Source organism: Poecilia reticulata, chromosome 3 (genome assembly GCF_904066995.2).
Source record: "Poecilia reticulata chromosome 3, P_reticulata-male-v2, whole genome shotgun sequence".
In the NCBI taxonomy this organism is placed as follows: domain Eukaryota; kingdom Metazoa; phylum Chordata; class Actinopteri; order Cyprinodontiformes; family Poeciliidae; genus Poecilia; species Poecilia reticulata.
Window position 1 is genome coordinate 16,182,974 of NC_088832.1, and position 17,589 is coordinate 16,200,562.

Consider the following 17,589-nt stretch of genomic DNA (forward strand, 5'->3'; position numbering starts at 1 on the left):
GATCATATTGTAACTTTCCAAGAAACATGTGTAATAGTTATGAAATTTATACTTTTAGTAAGATTTTTAAAAATGTGGCACACAAGTGGCTTCGCTTTGTTGTGGTCAAGATGGTTTTTAATAGCCAAATTATGATTAGCACATTATTGAGTCAAAATAAATATTTGCTCCAAAAAACCCCCCATCTTGCTTGTATTGCATAGGCTACCTTAAACAAAACTACAAACAGACGGATCTTTATGGTGTAACAACAATATTTAAGTGGCACCATCAAAAGCAAGGTGTTGAAATTTACCACACTCTGGCTGCAGCATTGTGTTCGATGCATCAACCTCGTATTTTTAACCAAACAATAGTACAGACATCCATTAATCAAAGGGATTAAACTGACTGAGTGCAGACAGATTGTGCTTAATAAGACGTACAGCCATTGCCCTGAGCTGGTCTCCTGGTGCTGCTGCATGGCTCATTTATTCTGTTCCCAGAGCAAACTCCATCATAAAGCATGGCCTCTTGCAGAGACATGCTCTAGCTATTAGCGATACTCTGGCTAATCAGCTGGAATTAAGGTGACAACCCAAACAGCAAATGGTCTTAACTAGAGTTACAAAGAACATACAGCTCAGTTTAAAGTTTCATTTTCACATAAATTCAAATCCCACAGCTGAGCATTGAAGAAAAGCAAATAGTAGAGGTGTTTCTTTTCCTGAACTGGGTCAAATCTAAAGCTATTTTGAGACATTTCGAACCTTCTCATAATGTTACTGTGATAAATCCCACAGAATCTCTTACCCTAAACACAGTTTTATAGTGTTTCAGTCTTCAGAAAAATGAGTAAAATTGATATTTGCAGGTACAACAATTTGCATAATTTGAATAATTACTTTCATTTCTACTTGAGTAAAACTATACTGAAGTTGTGCTGTTCTTACTTGAAGACAATGTTTGACTGTCGCTGTATACAACAATGCAGCCTACAAGTAGTGACCTTGTCATAAAGGGCTTATAGCTCTCTGAGCAGCTCCTTTAAACCTCTACTCAGATTTACATCTTCAGACAGAATTTAACTCTCTCATCATCCCAATTTCCTACAACATTTATAAGGGGCAAAGTAATTAGGATTCAGCGCAAGCAGAATATAAATGTCTGGGCAAAATGTCAAAACAGGCCATCTGAAACACCTTCTTGTTCAGGAGAACAGGTCTCTTTGGGTTAGAGAAGCAAATAACCAAGATGCATCTAAGTAGTGACCACAATATTGATATTGCGACTCTTCCCCCGAGCTACTGGTAATTGTAGCATTCAAAGCATCTCTTGCTTGTTTTGATAGTCAAATGAACCAAGATTCATGTAAACACATGTGAGAACCAGAGGCACTGTGAGCAAAGACAGACTGAAACAAAAGTAACTCTGTTCTGGAAGATTTTAGCCAGAGGAGAATGTTTGGCACAGTCTTTACAAGACAGGAAGGAAACTGTTTCCAAGCTCAGGGAAACTTTCATCAGTTAAAAATATATGATTAATTTAACATTTTGCAGTTCAAAAAATCATGAAGTACAGGAAGTCTGCTGGTGGACATGCAGCACATTAAACCTTATAGTAGCTTTGCAGAAGGCATTGCTATTCTGTTACAGTTACTGCGGACAAGCGGGCTCTGACAAACTCAAAGTTGTGATGCACTTTAACCAGATATTAAACTGCATAATACAAAAAGAGGAGCATTAAATCTGGACAAGGATGTCAGAAATCTGGCCTCTCCCACCTGAAGAGAAGCATCCCTAAACCTTATTAACTCCAGCTCCTCTACATGTCACCATGGTGATGGTGTGTTCACAGCGTACGCTTTCCTTAACATACAGTGTTTTGCATGTAGGCCAAAAAGGGTTTCCTTTTGGTCACTGACCAGAGCTTCTTCCACACGTTTGCTATATTGCCTACCAGGCTTGTGGTACATTTCTAGTTTGTTGGTTTCCTTATTGTCTTCCTTGGTCAATGGCTTTTTGGGCTCTCTAGCATAAAGATGAGCGTAAGATTATTAGAGTTTCTTTCAACTTTCATACCAGCTCTTCCAGAGTTACCAGCCACCTCTTGGCATCCTCTTTATCAGCTCAGCCCAGACAGTAGGCACATGGCGTGTGCTGAGATGAGTTTATTTTGCAGCTTACTTTAAGAAGAAACACCTTCCGTTTTGTTTCAAAAGCTGACCATGCTATACCAATTGGAGGTTCTGAAGTTATGTATTGAGGTGCACTGGTGTTCATTGCACAGGCCATTTGCTTACATGTTAAGGTAACACTGGTGAGAAAAGTGTATTAAAATATTATGAGACAGATGCTACCATCAGCTCAACATGTTTTTCTGGGAAGTTTGTGATTATCTCAGTAGGAGAGCTTTTCAGAACTGTTGAGCCGCCGCAGCATTTCATTTAGCGATAAGGCTTATGGGAATCATACCTCAGGCAAGTGATTGTTAAAATTCCAAGACTTCAATCCTCACAAATTATGATGTGAATAAAAAAGATAAATTTGAGATGACATAAATGTTATCATGCCCTTTTCCTCACACCTTGAAGCAAAATATGTACACGCACTGTGGACACTGTACATACAGTAAGTCAGTGAGTTCTGGACTTTGTTTTGTTGCCGATGATTAAGTTATATGACTCTCACAGGTCATAGTGAAAAAGAGTCTTTGTAAGTTCTCCATCCAGACATGGGACAGACCTCTAGGGTGTGATTATATTGTGTATATGGAGGGCACTGCCTGCTGAGTTTGAGGTTCGTCTAACTGGTTGACCCGCAGGCCAGGAGAGCCTCTCTAAGAAAACATCCAGGTGCAAGATTCACGCCTCTGCTACAGGACGGCTCTGCTGGGAAAGACAAAGTACAGGTCATCCACAGGTCCAGCTCTCAGACACTGGCAGCCTTTGTACTCCTGCAGAGCGTGGTGTAGAATCTGTCAGCACACACACACACACACGCACACACACGCATGCACACGCATGCACACGCATGCACACAGGTCTATGCTTGTATCTGTTTCTATTCCACCTCATTTATTTTCGTCTGCCTTGAATGCTTGCAACGATTTGCTTCAGTGGTATCCCCAGTCTCTTAATTGGGCTATTAAACATTTTCACAGCATTTAGGTGGAAACAGCTGAAATGACACGCCATCCGTTCAGAATGATGAATCTTCAGATAAATCAATGTCTTAAAAAAAACTTCAAATTTGTTGTAAATAAGTAAAATGTGAGTGTGATTAAGGGTTTGAGCTTATATGACCTCCAACATGGCTTCTCCTGGGAAAAAACCAGAAGTTGTATTTAGCAAACAGCTAATTTCACATCTAGTTAGTAGAATTTTGCCACTGGACACGGTAGAGATACACCTAATGTTTATTTAGAGGGAACAAGCGACACACAAAAAATGTCACTTATAGTGCAGTCAGTGTTCACACCTGAAAACTGAAATTATCATCTGAATAATCTAAAGTTTCAATTTTGCTTTTACGTCTAAATTACTTCTAACCATTTATCTGAATAATTGGGATAAATAACTTTGAACGCAAATATCTATCCAGTTATGTTATTTCTTTTAGTTGTCATGATGTCATTACATGTCTTGCGGCTTTTTGGAGTATAAAAATGTAATGTAAGTCAGCAAAATGAACAATACATATTAAGATAATATAAGTGCACCTGCAACTTTCCATCAGCCCCTGCTTGGCAGCATAAACTTTAAATGATCAGAGGAGAAAGAGGTTTGTTTCAGTCTGCTGGGCTCAGATATGCAACGGTGAGTAATTATGATTTTAAAATGACTGGGTGTCACAAATAAACTCAAATGTTTTTTGAGTAATGTCTTAAATACAGAAAAAAGGCCATCAAATTAAAATATTTATTGCAGTGACCTCACGACGCTGCTATGTTACTGGTTGAATCTTTGAGACATTTTGGCAAGTAATGCATCTTAAAGCCTGTAAATCTAATGTTACACAAGGAATCTTATTATTTTCATCTATAAAAAGGAACTGAACGTTTACTAAAATCACATTGAAACTCTGGCTGGGATACAGCTGTTAAAGTAATTCACCTACATTCATTTTATTACTTCTTTCTATTCTCTCAGAATCAACAGTACTGATGTTGAAATAAAAGAAATAAAAAATACTTGCCAAACTTAAACTCTGCAAAACTTTCCCGAAGGTGTGCTTCCTTTCTTCTGCAGTGAATTGTCCTCACGCTCACATGACTCAGGACCAGATGTTCATCTCCCTCGGCTCGGCCAAATGAGAGTACACAAGAGTGAAATGGGGAAGAGTTAAAGCGAGACTTCTTGCACACGCCTGCAAGTTTCTGGTGTCACCTTACAAAGTGAGATCAGAGGAAGAGGAACCTAAACTGAAAATATCCTCCATGCTGAGGTTGTTGGCATTCCTGAGTTTTTTTTTTGTTGTTGTTTTTTAGAAAAACTAAAAGGTATAGAAATATGCGCTTCTTAAATGAAAATCAAGCCCATCATAAAGAAAGGAGTAGTTTGTGATTTTATCAATGGTGACGACATTAAAGCATGAAAGAAAACAATTCTGCACGTTTATTCTGACTGATTTTTCCAGTTTTCCTATAGCTTTTATTTTCTTACACCTTTGCCAGCCAATTTTAATAGCACAATTAAAATGACACAAATAATTGTGCAATTGACGTAAACAGTGGAAAGAGAATATTTTTGCAAGAGGCATTCAGTCTGAGACCAAACACATATGTTATCAGAGAGAGGATTACACATACTCATCATAGACATTATTTTCAGGAATTTTTTAGTGATGCATTTTATTCTCTTCTTCTCTGATGTTTGCTTGCTATCAACAAGGTCCTGCTATTCTTATCAGAAATGGAAGGGCCAAAGGTTGATCATATCAGAATGAGCCTGACCTTTAAGAATAGTTAATTATCTTTCAATGGTGTTTGAGATGGGATTGTTTCTGGAGTGGCTCCTGGATCTTTTTGTCTGTAACGGCCCAAGTCTTGAGTCAATCAGAAACTGCAAAGCTCTGGAGCATCAGTGTCAATGTTCACATTGAATTAACTGAGTTTCTGGTCACAAGAACTTAAAATGTGCCAATCAACAATGAAGCTCCTGCTCCAACATTGATACATTCAAGCAAGACTTAAAACTGTGGCAGCCTAAGTGTCTTCTGAGTGCAAGTTCTCAGAAAAGACAAAAGCTGAGTTATTAGGCCACAATGACAAGTTTGGAGGAGTTAAGTTGCAACTGCAAAGCAAATTGATGGGCGTGTCACAGAAGAAATTCTTCAAAGTTTCTCTAAATCATCAGCTTCAAAACTGAGTAAAGCAGGCCAACAATAAGCTTCTGGTGTGACTTCGACCTCAACCTTTTTGAAATTGTATATAGTTCAGTTAAACAGCTCAGGCCTGGAAACCAAATCAATGTAAATTATACAAATTTGACCAATTCTTAAACAATAAGAGAACTTAAATGTCCAGGTAGAATTATGTTTTGAGCACACAAAAGCTACGACGTGTCCTCTGGGTATTTATCTAAATATTAATGTGGGAGTTTGTTTCTATTTCAGGATGGATTTATAATTTGGACCCTGTCCAGATATTAGGTTGTATTGAGGGAGAGCAGCACAAGAACAAAATGAAGGAATCCTTGTGGTTTTGATGCTAAACAAGAAGTCATTTATTCAAGTAAATCCATTTCATCTTTAAATGAAATGAATTCCAGTGTCTGTGCATGAGACACTGTATAGACATCTCACACTTTTCACATTTTACACAACTGATTTGGTATCAGTTTGAAAAGTGGGCCGAGATGCTGCCACCTTCTGTTTGGTACTCTGACGTTGTTTCCAGCATTATTATGATGGGAGATATATTATGGGAGACAATAACAATCAATCATATAGGTGGCAGCCTACAAACTAAACTTAATATATTCATCTGCTGCCCATCCCAGGTGTAGCTGCTGGTTCATTTGCAGCTTCTCCCTGAGGACATGTCCCTTATGTTTCTACCTCTGTGAGACTCTCCCCACTTCCTCCTCTCTGACCTCCCCTTTCTATTCCATATTTAGTATTTCTTAGTGCAACACTTGTGTGAATACTAATAAAAGCACCAGTGCATTACTCTCAGATTAATGCTTGATATCAAAGATTAAAATTCATTCAATAATTTGCTTGTTTACACCAGACTACCAGCGCTCCCTCGTCTCCTGTTGTTTACAGAAATTAACAGACAGTAAACATATCCAGCATGAATCACATCCTGTTTCTGGTTTCAAAGGCCTCCACTGCCTTTGAAACAAGTTTGGTATGGTAGCCATACTGGTGATGTTTTAAAGGCCCGTTAAAGTAATTTTAACAATGACTCAGATGCACCCACAGAGTTAATAAATGATCCTTCAGCACCTGGAACGCAGCCACGGTTGTAAAATCGAGCCTGAAACACATTTTGTGGGGCTTTTGCCTGCCTTAAGTGAAAGGGTTGTATTATTCTACATCCTCATGGTTGTCAGGAAATGACTGCCAGTGAGAAGTGAACGTGTTTTTACCAGAAGGTCTGTCTGGCCCTGAGAATATGGGTGAATTAAAACAATGTCTCAGCTACATGATGTGGATCAACACATGCATGACAGATGGCATCTCCGGTTACCAAGGCAACAAAACCCTAAATCCGCCTTCATCTTGTCTCCCCCCCACCCCTCCTCTCTTCCACTGGTGCGGTGGGATGGGGTGCGGTGGGTTATGGTTGATCATTCAGCAGAGCACCATGTGCTGTGTACCACTCAAATTGGTCCCCAGGGTCAAGAGGACCTGAGGCCCATCAGATGGGGACATGCTTATTAGAGACTCACAAGTGTTTTATCATCCTGTCAGATGAACGCAGATCTTATTTTGATGTAGAATGATGTGTTTCAATAAAAGTGACCAATCTTAATGTTTTTGTGCGTGTGTGTGTTTGTCTGTGTCATTTTGTTTGCATGTTTTTGTGTCTGTTTGCTGTTCTGATTTCCAAACACATGCAACATGCCATCAAGCTAAGTTTGAATGTGAATGGTGAACACAGATTATGTATTTTTCTGATAAATAAATGAATGAATAAATAAACAAATAAATACATTTTTAGGGCAACCAGCTTTCTTTTTAGATAGAACAAATACAAGAAGAAAGTAGAAATGATGAGTTAAACAAGGCTAAAAATAGACAATAAAATAAAAGTGTGCAGTTACCAGAGCTGTTGTTGGTTAGAAGTACTCAAGGAATGAAACTGTCTTGTGATACTGAGGAGAAATCCAGGTAAATTCTAGGAAGCATATATTCTAAAATACTCTGTGTTAAAATTAAGATGGCAGAAAATAAAAGAATAAATTATCAAAACAATCATAAATACAATCGAAAGGAAGAAAAGAAGAAACAAAGAAGGAAACCATAAAAAAGGAGAAACATTAAACTCAGCAACTTGTGTAAAATATTAATTATTCACAAAAAATAACATAAATAAATCAATTTAAATTGTTTAATATCAAATTCAGTGTAATACAATTCCATGCAATTACCATAAATCGAAAATAGTCATATAAGTGTTAAAAGTTAGTTAAAAGCCAAACTCTAGAGCTAAGTTTCCTTTCAAATATATGTGATGTCCTTCTCCGATAAATCACGTTTTGTCTTTAGACTCACCAGAAGTTTATTTTTGATGCTTGAGGTAATGAGGTAAAGAAAAAAAAAAAAACAGATTTCACTGAAAACAGCGTGATTATGAAACGTGCTATGTGCAAAAAATATGTTTCATTGTATAAGAAATACCCTTTTCTACGTATAATTTTATTTGATTTTAATCTTCTTTGTTATGATCCTGCTATCGTATAAAATCTGTCGCAGCCACAGCCTGTCGAGGTCTGAGTGTCGCAGAGGTGCTCATATAAATGGCTATTAAACAATATGTCTGTCAGCCCCGGTAATGAAAAATGAATTCTGGCTTCCTCAACTCAGACTGCTGTGCCAGTAGCTTCGGGGCAAACCTTTTTTAATTAAACTACCTGTCAAGCCAAGCCTCTTATGTTGACCCAGTCTGGTAATTACTTTACATTCTAGACTAGCAAAGCAAAATTACAAAGATAATGTGACTTATTTATGCTAATGTTTTTTTTGTTAAAAAACTGAATAAACAAACATTTACAGTTGTTTTCCTTCAATGAAAGTGACTTTTGTTGTGTGTCCAATAGAGGGCGCTAGAGGGCAGCATAGCAACTTACTCTGGGTAAAATCATTGAGAGGGGTACAGTCAGTTTGATTTTGATTTGATAGAGATTAAAATAATTAATAAATTACAATAATTAACAGCTGGAGTCCATTGCTCACTTAACCTAACAAATAAATAAACAGATCTAAAATCAGAAGCAAGAGCCACGTTTGGAGTCATTCCCATTCACCTCCATGGTTACCTGACAAAAGCTGAATAGATTTGAAAACCTTCAGTAAGGCATGAAGAGGGCTGAGAGGACTCAGCTCCACAGCAGGTGACTCGCTGTCATTTCTCTCTGTCACTGCGATCGCAATCACTTGGACGCTAAAAAGATTAGCAGGAGCGAGGGGAAGCAATGGAGTACCAGAGTAATGTAATTATCAAGTGATGGAGTGCCTGAAAGGTCTGTATTATCGGCAGCGAGTTTCTTAACTCCTGTCAACACCAGAGAAATCAGACCGTCACTCACCCTCTTGTGCAGCGATGGGCAAAGGCTGATCTGGAGAGTTTGAGAAATTGATATCTTAGTGTTTTTCTTTTAAATTGTTAACGTGTGTAGGGTGAATAGGCTGATGCATTTTGTTCCCCACCACTCCGAGGCTGTAAGGACTATAAAGAAAATTTGAAACTGAATAAAGCACCCGGCAACCTTCCTGATTTCAGCGTCAACCTCATGGCTGTAGACTGTCTCCTGACAACCACATTTCTCTTTTTTCTCTTTTCCTTTTTACGCTTACATCCCTGTCTCCATAGAAACTAATCTCTGAACTGAAATGTTGGACAAAAGACAGGAAAAAAAATCAGAAATGTTCAAGGACATACAGATGTTAAAGACACAGATATGTCTCGATTTGTAAGCTATGTGCACATACACACAGTGCAGAATCTTCACCATCAAGAAAAGCTTCAGTCGCGACAAATAAATTAATGAGCAAAGAAATTTAGGTTTTTTTATGTTTAAATAAAAAAGCAGACTTTAAAAATAGAAGAATTTCTTTCATTACTTCTCTTTTATTGTGGTTTTGTTAAGTTTCAATTATTTAACAATTTCTTTTCTGGAAAGTTATAAATGAAATGCATTTTTTGTGGAAAAAACACAGCAAACTAAACACAAGGAAAAAAAACATTTACCACAAAGAGTAAAGAGACACAACCAAGTCTTCAATGAAAACATTTTTGTGAGTCCTGTGAGGGAATCAGTCCCAGTTCTGACTTGATAGGGCAAAGCTTGTTGCCAGTTCTGTTGCTTTGTACCTGGATCAGAGTGTCTGGTAGAAGATGTTTTTATGTTGTAGCATCTTGTTAGAATCTGAAGAGTTTTGGAAATGAGACACAGAGTGCTGGATTTTAGTAAATAACAATTACAGAAAGCAGGCATTGTTCTGTGGTTTTAAGTATTTCTGAAAATGTTATGTTAGTAACTGATGTGCTGCTATCGTCCATAAAATGGATCACAACCCTTGTTCATAACAACAGGGAGCATCAATTAACTCAAAATGTCATCATGGATTTCAAACGCTGAAATGTTGTGCAATGAATCGGATGAATTACTTAAGTATCTGAATGAACGCATAAACTATTATAAAATAGGTATTTTCTTTAAAAACACGCTCATTTCTTGTTTTCGATTCATGTTGGCTGAGAGTTGTCAGGCTCGACTGATTTGTTGAAACCTCAATTGTAAATAGCTTGCATGCATCCATGTGTTTGTTTAGGTGTCTGACTGAGGAGGAGGGAGACCGACTGATAGACGGACAGAAACAGAAAGAGGATGAGTAAAGATCTTCCTCCTGTGAGTGGCAGAGGACTGTCAGATTTGCAGTAATTGTTCACTCGTGGTAGTGCAGCGGTGGTCAGAGCCGTGTGAAGGGAAGACCATTAAAAACAGCATGTTTATGCAGCATGGAGCTGTGGAGGAGAGGCCAAAAACAAGCATTTTCTTCTGTGATCATGGCTTCTCCTTGTCTGCAGCAGCAAATATGTTGGAGTGCGTGGAAAATGGATCATAGGTTATAATCACAAATTTGTGCCTATGCAGTGTTTGTGTGCTTGCATGACTGTCAAAAGTCCATATGAGACAGACAGTATCCGACCAGTGGGTGACTCATGCAGATGTAGCATCTCTGCAGAGTCTGAGTCACCATGCAGCAGTGACAGAGTAGGAGGAGTGTAACGGGAGGATGAGGGAGGGGAAGAGCCATCAGATAACAAAGGAAGAAGATATGATGAAAGAAAGCTCATGACTTTATCTTATCCTTGTCACGTGACTCCTGTTGCAAGCTTCCCTTCATTCTGATGTCTCAAATATGTGATATCTTGACATCTTATTGATATTTTTGTCTGTGAAAGATCTTCAGGAAGTCGATATTTCTAGATATACAGGCAAGATGTTCAGAATGAGTCTTAAATGTTGCTCCACGTTTTCCATTGAGGGTTGTTTCTCCAATACGTTCCCCTCGTGAATTTAAAAATTACTTTTACTTTTTTTTGGCTAAGCAAATTATTACTATTTTTATCATTCTAATTGTAAAATTTTTTTGATTTCCACTGGAAATCTTTACAATTTCCCCTATGACTGCAGACAAATGTCAAAAGCAGGGTCTCCGTTACTCTATTTGTTTGTTGCCTGGCCCTTTTATTCCTCCCTCACCTCGGCCCCACGGTGTCTACCCTCACCGGCTCAACTCTTAAAGACACCTAACATTTTATCACTCTAACAACAGAAAACGTAAAGCTCTGGGAATGGTGTAAATGAGCATTGTCAAGTTCTTGCTGAAACTGACTGCTAGCAGAGAGTAAATAAGGAAAGAAGTGGCTGTATTTTTCCTTAAATCGTCAAGCAAGTGCATGGTTTCTACTGGAGATGAGCCGTAATCGGCTGCAATTTTAAAGCAATTTTGAGCCCTGATGAGTAAATGGGTAAATTGCAGGTTGCACAAAGGAGGCTATTCATAGTGGCAATTACAGCTAATAGTTTAACATGGAGATAATAAGAGACTTGCTCTGAGAATTGAGATTGTTTATTGAATACTTTTATCAGGGTTGTTGCTGTTTAACACAAGTCACAGCGGTGGAAAACAGGTTTATCATGGTCAGCTCTCACGCTGATAAGGCTGTGTGCAAAGAGCCCTCTCTAAATGTACAACAAAAGGGTTGCGCTGTGATGGCGTCGTTCTCATATTAACGCTCTGCTTGGAGACCACTCTATCAGATGTGTCTCACCTCTGTGTCTAATGAAATCAGGCGAACACAAAGCGATGACATTAATTCAGATCAATAAATCATCTCAGGAAGGAGAGTGGTTTGCTGATTTATTTTATTTATTTTTTTTATCATCACCACTCTATCATGTAAAATTTGTTTCAGATTATGCTCCCTCCCACCCCCACTGGTTTTATCTTAAGAGGAAATAAAATTAGACATTAACAGCCCTGACACCCCACCTCCTCCCACCCCGTCTCTCACTTTTTAATGAGATTTGGAGTGCGCTCGTCACCCCACTGTGAAGCCATCGGTGACAGGAAAGAGGACAAAAGGAGGCCTGATGCTCGGGCTTTGGGAAATACCCCTCTCTGCCCCCCACACCACCTCTCCATCGCACACATGCACATCTAATGCGAGCGCCCATCTGGTGATAGAGCACTAAGAGGAAAGGCTGAATACAACCTGCAAGGACACACATGCACAGAAACACGCCTTAGTCTAGGTACATTAGCTCCAATAACCGAGTACAAGAAAATAATTCCACATCCTCGTGTCTTTAATGGTTTTATTCCATGTTTTTTTTTTTTGTTTTTCTCAAAACATACCACTGCTTGTCTGCACATTGTGAATAAAAATAAAGCCATTTCAACAGAAACATTGTTGTACACAGTTCATAAAATTAACTTGACAGATTTCCTTTAATTCTGCTTTCCTTTTAATCACCCTTAAGTGTTTCAGATTATCACACGCATTTTCATATCAATGAAAGATATGTAAATAACAAAATGAATTTCATAGAAAACATATTTTCACTTCAACCTAACAATTGGTTGTGTCGTCCTCGGTATTGAGTCACAGTGGATGATTTTCGGCATACTGTTTTTACACATTTGTTTTTTATTCTGCCTCAGGAACAACCTGTTTAGTGTCATAATAACACAAGAGCTTTATTGATTTAACATTTTATTCCAGGTTTTCATGGTGGAATTGGTGAAACTTAACCATTTTCTCTCTGTTTGTTATGTGTAGCAACAAAACAAAAACAAGAGAAATCTACAAAAGCAGACAACAAGCTTTGTGTTCATGAAAAACAAATTATCCTAATTTTCTAAAGCAATGCAAGAGAGACACTTATTTGTTCTGCATTCGTATTTCTCAGGTCTTCGCACATGATCTTGCATCATTACTATTTGGTTTAAGATGGAGTGTGTTTGAATTCCTAAAATTAGAGTGCCTCGCCCTAGAGGCTCCCCCCTTGACGAACCGATGACGCATTTCCTGACATGATGGTCAAAATCACATGAGCAGAACAGGAGAAGGGAGGTGGTGGGAGAGAGCGTTTGATATTGGGGGGCTAGCTAAATATATACCGGCTGTATGGCTACAGCGCTGAAGGCTGGGATGTGCAGCCTATTGTGTTTCCTGTCTCATACGGGAGGAGGAACTTGCCTCTATTTTTTCAACCAATCAGCACTGATCCAGGTCGGGTAACTGTTATCCTGAAAGAGCCTAGAAGTGCATTTTCTAGATAGAAATATTCTCAAAGTTTCAATCCGGTGGTGGCATGTTGAGTTCTGTCTGCATTCTCCACGTCTTTGTGTAAACTCTCAGAACAGATGGTGTTAACCCAGTCATTCCTCTTTGAGCATCTTGGACAGCTCACATGTGGGCGTGTATGACCACATGTGATCTGAAACATAAACAGTAAAACTCTCTTTGCGGTGAGAAGTAGAAAGATTTCATTAGTAACGCCCGAGAGTTTTAGGAGCTGCGAAAAGTAGCAAACTACTCTCATCCGAACTTGACATGAAATCAAGAGAAATGTTTGTCGTCGTCTTGCAACCTGCTTAGGGTTGCTGGAATGGCGCCGTGCAAATCAGAGCTTTATTTATGAGCTACACCGGACCTCAGGGGGTCGAGCATGACGTCGTGGACCCCGCCTCCTGTCATTAAAGAGTGATTTTGGCATCAGGTTCCACTTTCCTAAATCCCCTCCTTCCCTTCTCATTCTCCAAATCCCTTGAGGCCAAAGCAGCACCTGCCCCTACCCTCTCTCGAACAATCATTAAAATGACTCAACATATGTTAACTCATTCTCTTCGTTTGGGACGGACACACCCACATGCCGTATTTTTTAATAATTTAGAGTCTCAGTTTCATCACATCAAGTTGCAATAGGTTGTCTCTTTTTCCCCCCCAAACATTTCTGCTGTGTGTTTTAATGTAATTTATTGGTGAGTTGATGGCCACAAACATTTATGGGTCACCTCCACCCAAATGTAATGGGACAGCATGACGGTTAAGGCTGGTTGACTGTGAGAAAACAGTTTAGGGCTGAGTGGTGACACGTTTATTGAGCTTGTCAAATTAACTCATGCAGTGAACTGAGACAGGAAAAGACTCACAATAAAGCACACGCACACACACGTGTACACACACATAGCCTAAAACAGACATAAGGAGCATGTTTTTAATATTACCTGGTTCAGATGTTGTGCATCAATCTGATCTCTGAGTCACCTTGGGGCTTTACAAAGCTCCTGCAGAGTTGTTTGACGTCAGTATTGTTAGGAGGCATGCCTGTGGTCTGAACTATATTCCTTAAGTGATGAATGTAAGAATTCAAAATACATTTGTTATTTCTGTCTTTCTAAGCCCATAAACTACAGTTAGTGATGCTCCACTCTCTAGAACGACACGTTGTTTCTCCTTATTAAAACAAATTCATCCTGCAACGGATTACTAAGATTGAGCTTTACATAATATGTCCAGTGGTTAATGACAAATGTGGCAGAAATACAATGTTTGAAGAGATGTATGTTGATGGTAAAACATCTATACTTAATGCAGCTTCACACAAATAGGAAACACAATATCTTGTATCTCCCGAGAGCCAGAGTGACGTTTTTGTTTCTTGAGCCATTCAACACTTCATTCAAGGTTAGATTTTTCTCCCACAGGGTAAGATGTTTTCTGTGGTTTTGCATTATTGATATCTGAGTTCTTGAGCCACATTTTACCACAGCCTTCACCTAACAAACTGTTTGTTTTATTTTCTTTTTTTTTTTTTTACAAAGGATCCAAATCAAGAAAGTCTCTAGAACAATAATAGTACTTTAACCTCTGGTTTTCACCAAGGTGATAAAATGTGTACCTTAGGGCACTTAAGGCAGTTCCCAAACTTTTTCTCCTGGGCCACACGCCAGCGCGAGCATCGTAGCGCTCATGTTGCGTTTAGAGGCGGCTCGGAAAAACAGGTTACGACATGTTGACAACAGATTAAACAGTTTTAACTACAAACTACTACAAAAGTGACTGAGGACACAGATATGGGAAGTGCGGAAGCTCCTACTGTATCAAATTGACAGAGGAATAACAGAGAGTTGGCCATTCTAAGATAAAAACCCAGCGCATACAACGTTCATGGTTTTTTTTTTCTTTTTCATCCAGACGGCTTCCCGCGCCCCCCTTGCAATGGCACGGCGCCCCACCTAGGGGGCGCGCCCCACAGTTTGGGAACCTCTGCCTTAGGGTGTTTGTCTCTACTTTTAAGTTAGTGTGTTGATGGGAAGAGAACCACTGCCTTCATATTATAAGTAGTCAGTTAAAGTGGTATTGGGCATCCAATCTGAAAATCTTCCTTTAGGGGTTTTTTGGACATATTCTACTTGTGGATGCATCTCTGCTCCAATACACCTGAATCAAATAAATGGTTAGTGACCAGACTGTTACAAAACGTGCTGACATGCCAAGAAGGTAATCAGGTGTTTGATTAAGGAGTGTTGGAGCAGAATGTACTAGAGGGACTGTATATCTTTCTCATCTGTAAACACCTTTGGATCCCTTCAAAACCAGCGAGAGAGTGACACTGGGAAGAGGAATATTTCCTTTCTGCACTTATTACTCTAGTGACTCAGTCTAAATAAATTAATGTCATAAATCAGATGAGACAACTCCAACAACCCCTGAACGATACCTGATTAATCTGGCTAATTTGAGTCTTTTTCAATATGCATTTCTACCAAAATCATTTAAAATTGCATATTTGTATGCACACTCAGTATAAAGGATTCTTTTGCTGTGATATTTCTGATTGTCCACAACATGTGTGAGATTTGCAGGCAGAGTTTGCAGCCAGATCACAAATCACAACACATCCAAATAGCTCAATAAGTGCTCCCCCTTCCTCTCGTCTCCATTAAGAACTTGGAGTGGTCAATAGGTCCAGCCGAACTCCGGGGACCGACCCTATTGATTTCACAGACGGAGAAGGAGGGCAGCCATTAACTGCGTACTTCCTGTAGCCTCTGGATCTGCTCAGACTGACAGAGATCCTCACCTAATGATATTTCCACATCATTTTACTCAATAAGAGCGTTGATTATTGTTTCATCGTATTTTAGGTGTTGCCAAGCAGTTGAAATGCAGAAATACAGTAGGAACACACTTTATGAATTTATTACGCATGTCCTTCGGTTTTAGGGCATTTATTGCCATCGTGAACTAAAATCACAAAAAACAGCCAATGTTTCATGCAGGTAATACGCTTTGACTAATTGTTCTGTGTATTGAAGCTTCTTGCAGCGGTGCTAACTGGGTTTTCCGTTGACTCCATTTGGCACTGAAATATTTAGTAGCTAAGGAGGTAGACAGTTCCCTCAGGAAAAGAACAGATTAAAGTGGAAAGTGAATATTGGATTTGCAGTCCAAATTATTCATATTGTAGCTCTGTAATTGCCAAAGTGTAAATAAGTGGCTTGTCTAAACATGATCATACTACAAACTTAAACATAAAGCACAAAGCAGCTGCACTTACTGCACTTGTTGACACAGATACTCCAAGCAAACACAGGTTAGTTTACTTTTCTTTTATATCAAAAAAGGAAATAGATTATTTCATTTTGACATCTACAAACCTCTCAATTTACACACCAACAGAAGCATATAATCACGCAGTAACTCTGAGGCACAAAAACAGGAAACTTCTCACTATTTCATGTTGCACATTTGTCGTTTTTGTCAAAAATCGCACATTAAGACTCCAGCTGCAATGTCAGTGAACATAGTGACAGTGAAATGCTGTACAAGGGAAGGGATACGCGTGGCATTTGATGGAGGGAGAGTCCGTCTATCGAATCAAAGACACTAATCAAACTAAATGCAGAGGAAAATCGGGGAGGCGAACAGAAAGAGAAAGAGAGAGGAAGAAGAGCAGGACAGCAACACATTCAGTGTGGACGACACCAAAGCAAAAAATAAATAAAAAATCAGAAAACAAGAAGAAGAGCGCCCACCTCTCAGGTGGAGCTCTTTTTTATCATTCTCATCTGGTGAGCAGCCCGTTCACAAACGCATTGACGTTTTCTCATCAAAGCTGTTTGTGTTGGACTCTATTACTATATATTTATACACATAGATTTTCTTTACAAGTGTTTGTTTTCTACATTTAAAAACACGACTTCTAAACAAATGCATAAAAAATATGCAAAATCATAACTGTCTGTGACATCTGATCAGAGCTGTTACTATGAATTTATTGCTTTGTACACTGAGGGGTGTTTGGTATCACCTGGAAACTACTGGCTAACTGTGGTGGAGCCTCGTTGTTGAGGGCCTGTTCTACCTTGAAACATTAGACTTTCAGCTGAAATAAAGCTTCATTTTGTTGTGTTCTTTTGTTTGTTTGTTTTTTTATATACCTTTGGTTAATTGTGCAAAGAAATCGAAGCATCAGTAACAGTTTCTGAGACAAAGACGAGTTTAAAAGAAACAGAGACGAATGGACATACAAATATGTACAAATTTCACTTTGTTCCATGCATAAATACACATCCACACACATCTACATTGTGCTGACAACAGGTCTTCACAAACAAGTGACAAAAACAAATCAAGTTGGCCCCATTCAGACATTGTCAGTGAAAGTGTAGAAGGAAAATCAAAGGTGATTGGAATGCATGTTGTTTGTTCTTTCCAGGGAGAAACACATGGCGCCCAGACAGAGACAAAGGAAAAAGCTCTTAAAACATTTTCTCAGTTTAGTCATCTGTAGGTTGAGCGGAGTGGAGGAAAATTAAAGTAATCTAAACTCCAGCATTTAAAAAAAGGCAGAGGATG